Source organism: Rhea americana, unplaced genomic scaffold (genome assembly GCF_003343005.1).
Source record: "Rhea americana isolate MKP2758 unplaced genomic scaffold, rheAme1 scaffold_144, whole genome shotgun sequence".
NCBI lineage: Eukaryota > Metazoa > Chordata > Aves > Rheiformes > Rheidae > Rhea > Rhea americana.
In genome coordinates, this window is record NW_028185528.1 from 1,193,120 (window position 1) to 1,204,425 (window position 11,306).

Here is an 11,306-nt window from a genome sequence, read left to right on the forward strand (position 1 = left end):
GCACTTTTCACCAGGGATGAATTTATCTCAGTAACTGTAAGTGCCCTTAACGTACACAGATGCATCGTTAGCAATGGGCCCTGAACATAACGCAATTACAGAGCTGAGAAGGGAGCACATAATTGCTGTGTCTTTGAAGGTGTCACTTAAACAAGTTTGCCCCTGTGTCCTCCCAGAGGCCTTCCCTCCCCCTCGAAACACTCGTGCTGGTTGAGACTGCTGAGGGGTGGATTGAGATTTATTTGAAAATTGCACGAGCAGCTTATCCTGGAAATGGTGAGCAAATGAAGATTGCTGTTTGCATGGCCCCTGAAATTCCAGCACAATTTTAAACGAAGATGATGCCTCTCATATCTCAAGAAATATTTAAAGAGTCTAGTTAATTCTAAATTAAACGGAAATGTGGGCTTCCTACATAGAGATTGTTGCAACAGATGGACAAGCTCCACCAGCCTTATTAGCCCTGTGTTTTCAAGTGTTCGCTGTTGAAAACTGTGACATCCAGAAGGGGAACTCGGCTCAACAGTAGACTGATCCTTTTCGGCTCTGAGTATCGCTCTCAGCTTGCAGCAAACACAAGGGAGAGACCACTGTGAGGAAAAATCCAGCACGATTTGAAGCTGCCGTCTGCTAAACTGTCTCCCTAAATTATTGAGCTGGATGGGTCATGGTGAGGAGCTGGCGGGGAACAGGCGGAGAGGGGACACCCCCTGCTCTGGCTGTAGCATGCTGCCAGTCCTGGGCAGGCTGGGGCGAAGGCTGGTGGCAGCAGAGCGGTGCCGACTCTGTGCCCAGCAGTGGCAAAGGCAACATTTTAAAGGAGGGGTAAAAGGCCATGCTGAACATTTCCAGTGTTGTTCCTATCTGGAAATAAAGCTTATTTACTTAGATCTATATAATTCAACATTTTCTACACCATAACTTTGGAGGAAATGGTGATACATGAGTTCTACCTTTGCAAATATTTATTTCATCTTTTTAACTGCAGAGCAAAACGGTACTGTATGTATGGCATTGTGCATTTCCATTTATTTTGTGCTCTTTCCTCTCAAATTAGTGATTTTGCAAGTTTCCACTCTCACTCCTGCACTCAGCTGGGTTTCCGAGCTATGGCAGGGGATCTCGTGATCAGAAACGGCATCCCGAGGCAGTGTACGGCCAAGTTAACAGCCGCTGAACGGCACCTTATCGGCTGTGCAAAACCAGCACGGGATTACTGCTCTTGTGGTTGAAATGTACTGCTGTCTTTTCAGGCTGCTAGCAAACTTCCTGCATATGTGCCACCTGCAAACAACAACTCACTAATGATTGTCATCATTATTTATGCTGTTTTCTACTGCATTAAATGTCATGATTGGTATTGTTAAATGCATTATTATCAATGTAGTATACACAATTCTAAATAATACTGGATCAGTACAAATCTTTGTATAATTTCATTTATGACACCAAAAGAGTTTGAAGGAAAACCAAAAACCTTGATTTCCATAACAAGATGATTTGACAAAATACAAAAGCAAACAAATTCAGGAAAACTTGCTGATCATCCTGATTCATGCAACTAGGAACTTTTGTGTGAGACCAGCAGAGTCTCTCTCTATATGTGCCTTCCTTTTATTTGCAGTATTTCAATGTATTATGCAGTCTGAATCACTCTGAGGGTTCAGGCAAGCAGTTTAATCCTACTTTGGTGAGCATCTTTGCAGTATGACCATGTGAATGAAATTCACATGAAATGAAATGTCAGAATGATGATCACAAGATTACTTTTGTATTTATTCAGGAATTTGTAGAACTTCTTTATTGTCTTGGTTCCTCAAATACAGCCCCATAAGTTTTCTTAACAATTTTTGTACCTCATATTTGCACAAGAATGTTATTTTGCTATTTGTTTGTTGCCTTGCAGTATTTGAAAGCTGATTACTAGAAACTGTTAGGTAACATCTAGTGCTGCTTCAGTTATAGAAGATGAATAGGGCATGATTAAACTACAGGCTTAATTAAAATCATTGCAAGATGAGTTGGCAGCAGTAACTTCTGTCTCGGAGATAAGACTGCAGACCATGCACAATATTCAGCTCATCAAGTGACTTCTTGGGTGTAAATGCTGTTTCCACCAAGCCTCACGGTTTCCAAGAGGCTGGACACAGAACAGAGCCTCCTGCACCTGAGCTGAGGACAACTTGCATTAGCAAACTTGCATCAAAACTAAACATTCACTAACCAGTCCATTTCTGTTCACGCAGACACCTAACAGAGATGTCCAAAAGTGGATATGAGTCATGYTTGCAGAGGTTCAGTTTAACATACTGTTACCTCTTCCCCAGCAGTTAAGCGCTGCAGCTGGACCACCTGGCAATGCTTAGTCTCCTAGGAGACTAAAGACTGCCTGGGGTGGGGACTGGTAATCTGCCTTGCCTCTCAGGTACAGCTGTGCACCTCTCAGCCACTTCTCTGCTCGTCAGCAGTGCGTTTGGTTATGACTGTTTGCTTGGTATTGCTGTCTGTTTAGACTTGGTTCCTGCTCCTGCCTGCTCTCGGATTTGGCTCCTCCGTCATGGCTCGTGTTCTCTGACTCGAGACCTTTGGCCTGGCCTYGCACAAACTCTGTCTTGCACTTTGGTACCTCCCTGGGAAAAAGAGAAGTAAAGGCCAACAAATCAAAAAATGTAATTCAACCAGTGTTTGTAATGTACGTCCCACTTGTAAATCCAAAGCAGGTTACCTGCAGTTCTTTGAGAGTGGCTTTATTAGATATAACTCTCCAAAATTTGGACTTGGAGTGAAGGAAAATAGCTTTTTATAATTGTAGTGTCAGATTCCACTTGAGTTCTTGATAACAGAATGGCCTTTTTGTGAACCAGTTTGTGCTGCTTCTGCTTGTTTCTTCCTATTGGTTAGTGGTATGTTTCTATTCCTTTTTTAATACTTTGCTTCAGCTTATCTAATTTGGATATGAAAATTTATGGTTTCATATCATATCAGCATTTATTGTAATTAAAATCATGCCTAAGGTATTTGCATTTTAAGACTGTCTTGTAAAGTGGGTATCCACATATTTTTTTTCCCTCAAGGGCAAATACTTTAGTGTAGCATAGAGGTTTTTCATAGAATCACAGAATGGTTGACTTTTTAAATCGGTTTTTAAGTCCAACTTCCTTTTCTCTGTTTGAACCTTGTGCCCAAGTTGTAGTGATATAAGCAGAGCTGATTGCTGGAAATGTGAAAGAATAAAAATGAGATGAATGTTAAGTGATACTTGTAGTGGGAATTATTCTCAATTTTGTCTATTATACCATCCCTTTTAATAGACAGATCTGCTCTGCTTCTRTCTTTGGGTGATCATTTCTGTGGGGTACAGTTATTTTGCTGGACTGGAGTTCATATTACCTTGGCAAGCTCTTTAAGGTAAGTTGTGTTCATATTATACTCCCTATACCTTCAGCATAACTTGCAACTTAATCAGAGGGTATTGTCTCTTTTCTGTTGTATACCAGAGGCCAAGAGCTGCTCTCTGGCAATCCCTCACTTTCCTGTAGGTGAGATGACAGCTCGCTAAGCACCTGCAGCCTGTACAGGCCTATTGGGAAGCAAGAAATAGCTGTTAAATTTTATGCAGCCAGTAATGAACTTTCACTGTTAACCTTAGTTTGGAGATAATGCTGCAAAACAGAACAGGTGGGAGWGTGAAATAGTTTGACAAGACTTGGGCTTGCCAGGTGGAACACTGAATATAAAATTCAGCTGTAAATACAACTTGCTACTACAGCAACTCCTGTACTGTCCATAAATGTTAGGTTAGCAGTTTATTGTTATTTAGGTGTAACATACCTCTAAAAGAATTATTGGGAAACTTCTTAGAGTAGTATGGCTCTTTGTCTTTATTAAGGTCTTACAGAGTCAGCACAATGGAGGGAGAGCTAATGAAGGCCATAATGCTTGTATGTGGCATTTTATGTACTTTTATAAGGTGGATAAATCTCAAATGCTTTAAACGGGCAGATGCCTCTCATTATTTCTAATACAAGGAGAGCAGCATATCTCAGATCTGACATTAATCTATATGGTTGATCTGAAGCTAACTCTTTTGGTTTCTAAATCATCAGTTCACATGGGTAGTTTTATCTCAAGAGTAATATTTCTCATCTAGGATTGGAGAAGTTTTCATATCAGCYTAGTGGGTTGGACTTGATGGCTAGAAGATAATTTCTTTCTGTCAGCTTCTTGCCTGTAGTCAATGATCTGTGGTATGACTTGGGACAAGGCACTGCTAGCTAGTATTTTAGCAGGTTCTGTAATTTGGATATCCAGCTTAATATGCCAGGGCACTGGCAGCCACAGATATCACTGACACCACCTGGAGTGGAGATCCTAGGCATTAAAATTAAGGGATTGGAGAGAGATCTTGTTTCTATCAAAATAATAATAATAAAAAATGTTCTTTTCAACCATGGGAGCAGGGTTTCACGCTAAGTCTAAAAGAGAGCCTATAGAAATGAAAGGACACAAAGTTCAGAGGCCAGTTTTGAAAATTTGTATCTSGCTCTTGCTATGGCGTAATGCTCTAAGCTGCCAACTAGTGTTCATGACCCCTATTAGTTTCAGGCCCTAACCCAGCATAGTTTTCCCCATTARAGCAAATTCAGATCCTATGGACTAAACAGAAAGGCCCCTGATGCTTCAGGCTCTGCTGATCTGAAATCTAGGTCTGGCTTCGTTAGGAAGCAATATCAAGTATACACACTAATCAGAACTTTGTTAATTAGTAGATTAAAAAATAGTAGCATATTCTTTCACTGTGTGAATGACTATTTCATGCATGGCACTTTTCAGTTTTTCCGAATTTTTGGTAGAGGGTTTTTTTTTTTTTTTTTAGTGAAGATTTTTTTCCTGGTCTCCAAATACTCTATGCGCTGCATAAGGTCTTGTTTGTATTTCCTGCAAGTGTCACAGTTTCAGCTTTTGATCCCTTTTTCCAATGACACAGGAAAATCTTCCTGGAAACTATCCTGAATGTGGGTTCTGTATAAACCATGAAAACACAAAGCTCTCCTTGCTCAGAGCTTACTTCCTGCCAACCTTTCCCCGTTCATATCTTGGTTATCTTGAGCCAAAACAGGAATCTTCACTGTCTTGTAACCCGGTTGTCTAATCTGATTTTGCATTAAAAGACATCTTCAGACTGTCGAGAACAACATACGGAAGTTTATGGGGAAGATAGGAAATTGAGAGAAATTAAGGGGAGGGTTAGGAAACRGCTATATTGCTTGGAGACATCAACAAACTCATAAGAAATTGAACTYGACCTTGTAAGACATGAGGAAAAGTTATGGTTTTACTTACTGTTTTAGATTGCTTGGATCCTTATGACACCAGCCTTTTTATGATATTTTGGTTCAAATGCATGTTTTCTAAACTACTACATGACAACTTCCTTTCTTTTCTCCTGCCTTACCATAAATTTCATGGCTGCACACTGGCAAAAGGCAAGAGGCTGTCTGACTGGAGTGTTACTTCCCTGCTTGATCACCTCAGACAGATGGCATGTTGTCAGCCTGCTCCTTTTCTCTGAGTGGCTTTAGGAATAGTGAAACTCCTGTACAGCCCATATCTCATTTTTTAGAAATCCAGCAGAAGAGTCTGGTCCCAGTGAAGTCTGATAATTTTCTGTTGATTTAAGTGGACAGGAGATTTTTGGCAGGGGAGGCAGAGAATCGCTTTGATGGCTTAAGTTCATTATTTGGTAGTTGTTAGATCTAGGCAGTCTGTTTGACTGCTTCAGTGTCTTACTTTAATGTTGAATGTTTTGGATGGATCTTTGCTTCCAGCATTACTCAATAGATTTTTTCAACCATTCAAATKCATTGTACATATTCAGCAAATTTCATACTAAAAATAGAATCTTGGTGCCCTTAATATTGCTCTTTCCCCTGTGTCAAATAGCACTTAGATTTTTTCTCAATTTACAGTTATTTATACATTTATTTATCATGTTGTCTATCTGCATCTTTCAGGTCTCTGTTGAAAAGTAAATTTGATATAGATTTCTGTTCTACTCAATTCTATGTATCCTCCCAGTTTATTATTTTGCTTCTTACAGTTTTTGTTTTCAGTGCTTCCTTTATATTGTAGGGCACTTGTCTATGATCCTTTCCATGCAAACTTGAAATACTTTTTTACAGTAAAATACAATTATTTGCTGAAATTCAGACACCATTTGTCATTTTAGAATGCTTATCTATTTTTTAGTAAGTCTGTCTGATTCATAGTGTAAGATTTTTAACAATAACATTAACAAATTATTAGAACAGCACTGCGTGTTCACTTTCCTTTGCAGAGCTCCCAAAGCCATTGTGAAACCCTAGCCGACAGCTACTGGATACAGCCGGATGCGTCTGAGGGATCCTGTCTCATGTTCATATTCATTCGCAATAGCAGACAAATTATTGAAGAATTCTGGTCAGTGATCCAGCCTCATTGACTTTGACTGTGAGATAAGCAGGCTACCGAAGAAATGCTGGATGCTGGCCACCTCCCTATCACTCACGTGCCGCTGAAAAGGACAGACTCAAGGCGCAGCTCTGYCTAGGAGTCATATTATTCTGTGTTTTCAAAGGGCAGGAAAAAACAAATGGTGGAGACACAAGACTGCATATTCCCTATTCACTCGTAGACTGCATGCAGCTGAATTTTCTTTCCAACATAATCAAGTGGGTCTAATTGAGACATGCTGAGCATTAGCGCCGTGCTGGCTCAGCCAACACGCAGGCCTTTATAACCCACAAATGAAGACAGTTCTTCCCTTTTGCTTACATCACTTTCTTTCTATTAGTCAAAAATACACTCAAATGCTACAGGCAGAAGGCAGGAAAACTTTAAGCACCAGAACTGATGAACCTGTCAGTGAACAAAGGAACAAGTAAGGAAAGGTGGTGATGAAAGAGGCTCTTTTGCAAAGAGCTCTAGCAGCTTTGTTATCTTTGCTCAGCACCTCATCCGAAAGGGTGGTATGACGGGGAGTCACAGGCGCTGCTACAGCTCTGATAGCAGTTGAAGAAGAGGAATGTGTGTACACGTGTGCTTTGATTTCTTTTTTTTTTTTAATTCTGAACAATATAAGTAATTTAAACCCTGCAGTTGTGGTGACAGTGGGGGATACAGTTATTTCAGATGACTTGAAAATTTGCCCTTGTAAAACAAACTGAGTCTCTCTTTTTAAATAGTAACAAAAAAGGATGCTGGAAGTTGCTCCTTTATAGGATGTAGCACAGGGAAAGAGTAAAGAAAATAAACAGATTTATGATGTCATCTTCAGCGAGGAGACAGTTGTCTCCAGAAAGGAGAAAAAAAAATGCAAAATCTATTTTCATGTGTGTTTTCATCCTTCAGACTTGCTGTTCCTTTTTTTTTTTTTTTTTTTTTTTAATTATGTAGTTGCCTTGCAGCATTTTGACTGCAGGATGGTAAATCAGAGGTTTTACCGATCTTCTAATGAAAATCTGAAGCTAAAACTACTTCAGTGAATGGTGTAATGATGTGTTAATAAAAATGTATGTGAAATAGATTGAACCTTTTGAGCAATCTAAACTGAGATCTGATGTCAGGTGCACGAATTCGTCTGTGCTAATGAAATTATGGAGATGGACTAAGGTGACTTTTAAACTGGCCCATTTTTCAATCCAGAGCATCTTCCAATCAGAAAGATTTAAGAGCAATTTTTGGAGTATGAGGAAAGGGCAAAGATAGAAATAGCAAAAAAACTCCATTAAGTACTTAGCAGCTGGTTCATTTGAAATATCTGATATTTAAGCTTCAGAGTTTTTTTTTTAAGTGACTTTTTTGCCATTAAAAGTATAATCATCAGGAAAATGAAAGAAAAGCTTTGCATGTGTTAACAGCAAAAATATAAATCAATGTAAAAGCAGCTCTTGAAGCAAAACATATTTAGGAATAATGGAAAAACTGAACCTCTTACAGTAAGCGATCATGGACAATATAGGAAGTTGAAGGAGGTTGGGAAAAGTACTGTAAGACAGGAAGAAAGTAAATGTGCACATATTCATGAAACTCAGTGGCAATGAGCTGACATGATGCAACACCTGTTCCTAATGGATTGCAAAATGAGAYAGTGGAAAGAACCCACAGACAAATTCCTATTTTTATTTTGCTGGTGCCAGGCRAGTTATATTATACCTACTTTAATGTAACTAGAATCAAAGTTGTTCTGTATTTATAGAACAAATTTTATTTTCTGCTGTACCTGCCTAGCCTATTGACTTTGCATGAATGTGGGCAACCATGGGCTTATTAGAAAGCAAATAGCATTGATAAAGTGTCCTATCATCACGTACGGATCTTTCTGATAAATGACAAAATTCCTTCTGGCAGCTTTTTTTTTCTAYCTCTCATCTAAGGTAGCTGCCTTCTGTCCTAGCAAGGCCGTGCTAATTACGAATTTTGGCCATGAATCTGTTGCCCYTTTCCTCCTCTCAGTCAAATAAGTCTTTGTAGAGAGCAAATTTTCTATACTTTATGTAGATAAGTGGATTCATCTCCATAAGGATACACAAAAACATTAATCTAAAATAAGTTTTAGAGTGGATTTATTAAACTACCTGTGTGGGTAGTCGGACACTTCCCACAAAACCGAGTTCAAGTCATTTTAACAAATACAAGCAGGCATAGGCAGTATGACTTTTATTCTTTTCTTTTCAGTAAATTCAGATTAGTATTCTTCAGTATCTCCAGCTACATAATCTTAACATGTTTGGAGAAATGTCACTCAGTAGATTACATGGGATACAGCAGAGGAACAAAAGTATGTATTCTGTATGAGATTTTGTTCTCATAGTATAAGAGCCTATGACTTTTTAGAAACAATTTAATGTAGGTTTTTAAGCTATTTAGAATTTCTAACAATACCTTTAAAGCAAACATGTTCTTTGAATATAAAGTTTGGATTAAACAGCATCGGATTGCTCCATTTAAACCATGCAAAATGACTTGATCTATTTGAGCAACTCGCCTGAAGTGCTATTTTTGCCGTTGATGAAACGGAGTGAGATAACAGATGCTTGCTTTTCTGTATTTCTGCAAAGACACCCCAGCGTTTTATATTGCAGATCCCTKGTCCTGACCGGAAGCAGCTGAAATTAGGATGTGGATAAAGTAGCTCAGATGTTTTTCTGTTTCTTTTTTGGTTTGTGCTGCCTTTTGCATTGCCTTCAGTGTTATTGTTGTCAATCTGAGAGAGGATATCTTTTGGGCATGACTGAATTCTTACTCAATTACCACTCCATGTTTAACTTGTCATGCAAATTATCTTACTACGAGARAGTGTTTTATTACATTCTTGATCAAACTACTCTGATGTTCATTTTGTTAGATGATGATATTCAAATGATCAAAATGCAGTTTGGTTAATTCAACCCCTTTTTATTTAAACCAAGGAATTAAATTCCCTATCATTTGACATAGTTGTAGGCAGTCAGATTCTTTGAGCATGTGTTTATATTGTGAGCTTAACTCTTCTCAGCTGAACTGTTGCCCTGAGAAAGTACTGGCACCTGTTATCCATGACTACGTTTTTGGATTGAGCTGGTTAATGGTGGCTCGCCTCTCTTCTGAGGAATAGCCATGCAGAGAGATGCATAGGCTCTGAGTGTACCTGTAAGCACTAGGTAGAGTGGAGGCAACAGCAGGGCATGCAGGTGAGTAACCTCTACCAGCCCCCGGAGCGCCACCGGCTGGAAATGCCCTAGAAACTGGGGTGAATACTAGCTGGCACAGGCCAAAGCAATTCAGCAATATAGAGTTCCAGTGCATGGCTATGTCTCATGATTAATTGCTATAGATGCAGTGGCAGAGTATGAAGGGGACCTGATAAGAGCAGGGATGGAGGAACGGCCAAGGCAGACAACTCCTGCTGAAGTCATATTTTCCCATGTAATAAATATTTTGAAGAGCTSAAGCTCAGCTTCACTGCCACTGATGCTTTGAAATTAGAATCCTTTTTATTCAAGCAAAAACATTTACTGCTAATTGGAGTTTGYATTCTGTTAAAAATGCATTTCTGTTCTGACAGGCTGGCCCTGTAAAAACAGCATCATGAGCTCAACATTCATTCAGTCAGAACTGGAAGTGTCTGCCCAACTAAGGCAAGCAGAGGTCTGAAAAAGCAAGTGCTGTTCTCTCCAAACCGGGCATTGTCAATGGTTTAACAAAAGGCTGTTCCCAGCRGTCCTTGAGCAACACTTCTGCCTTCTAATCATGCAGTGAGTCACACCTACCTAATCTCTTCCTCTGCTGGGAGATGGCACAGGTGCTATGGATGGTACAGCTGGATCCTGCTTACTTTTTGAGCATCAGAATTTTCTCATGCTTTTTGGGCGAACTGTGGGCTGTCCTGTGGCATGCTCTGCACACCTTTGTTCGTGATCCTGCTTGCGTTAGTAGCAGTTGCTGTTCAGGAAAATGTCTGAAATAGCAGGCATAGCAGTTGTTTTTAAAACAAACCAACAATGCGAAGCAACGTTTTAAGATTAGTGAATTGCATAAATCACTTGTTAGGCTTCACTTTTTGAAATATAATTCCAGAACTTCCATATTATTTATGTTAAAATTTATTAGTAGCATTTGTGGGATTACCGTGAGCTCAGAAAGCAGTGTCAGACTTTTAGTGGAGGAGGTATGAAAACTGGGGATAGCCCTGGACCTTTATTTTGAATAATCATGTTGGTGTTTYGCTGCTGGAAGGCTTTCTTGCCATGGATTGCGGGATTTTTGTTGTTGTTATCTGAATTACACTCTAATAGTACTTTAAAGAACTTTGTGACTCCAAAAAAAACCATCTCAATAGAAGAGAAAAAAAAAATTGTAAACTGTCAAAGACAATCTGTTTTTTAATTGCTCTGAGAAGGTAAATTTCCAGCACTGCCTCAGAAATCCAAAGGAAATAACGGCTTTTGAGGTGTAAATGTGGAACTCGGATATCAAGCTGGCCATGAGCCAGCAATGTGCCCTTGTGGCCAGGAAGGCCAATGGTCTSCTGGGGTGCATTAGGAAGAKTGTTGCCAGCAGGTSSAGGGAGGTGATCCTGCCCCTCTMCTCAGCCCTGGGGAGGCCTCCTCTCGAGTACTGTGCCCAGGTCTGGGCTCCCCAGTACAMGAGAGACATGGAGCTRCTGGAGAGAGTCCAGTGTAGGGCTACAAAGACGATCAGAGGGCTGGAGCACCTGCCCTCTGAGGAACGGCTGCGAGAGCTGGGCCTCTTCAGCCTGGGGAAGAGAAGGCTGAGGGGGGATCTTA

The 11,306-nt window shown here is 39.9% G+C and overlaps 1 protein-coding gene across 2 annotated transcripts in view; it reads left to right on the plus strand.

Annotated features, from left to right (window-relative positions):
* SLC25A24 (solute carrier family 25 member 24) overlaps positions 1 to 8,392 on the plus strand; it is a 73,238-nt gene extending 64,846 nt beyond the window's left edge. For both annotated transcript variants that reach the window (XR_014895089.1, XR_014895090.1), the window contains exons 12-13: positions 3,312 to 3,408; positions 6,338 to 8,392. The gene's annotated coding sequence lies outside the window, so the exon portion shown is untranslated. The remainder of the gene's footprint in view (positions 1 to 3,311; positions 3,409 to 6,337) is intronic.
* The last annotated feature ends 2,914 nt before the right edge of the window (positions 8,393 to 11,306 follow it).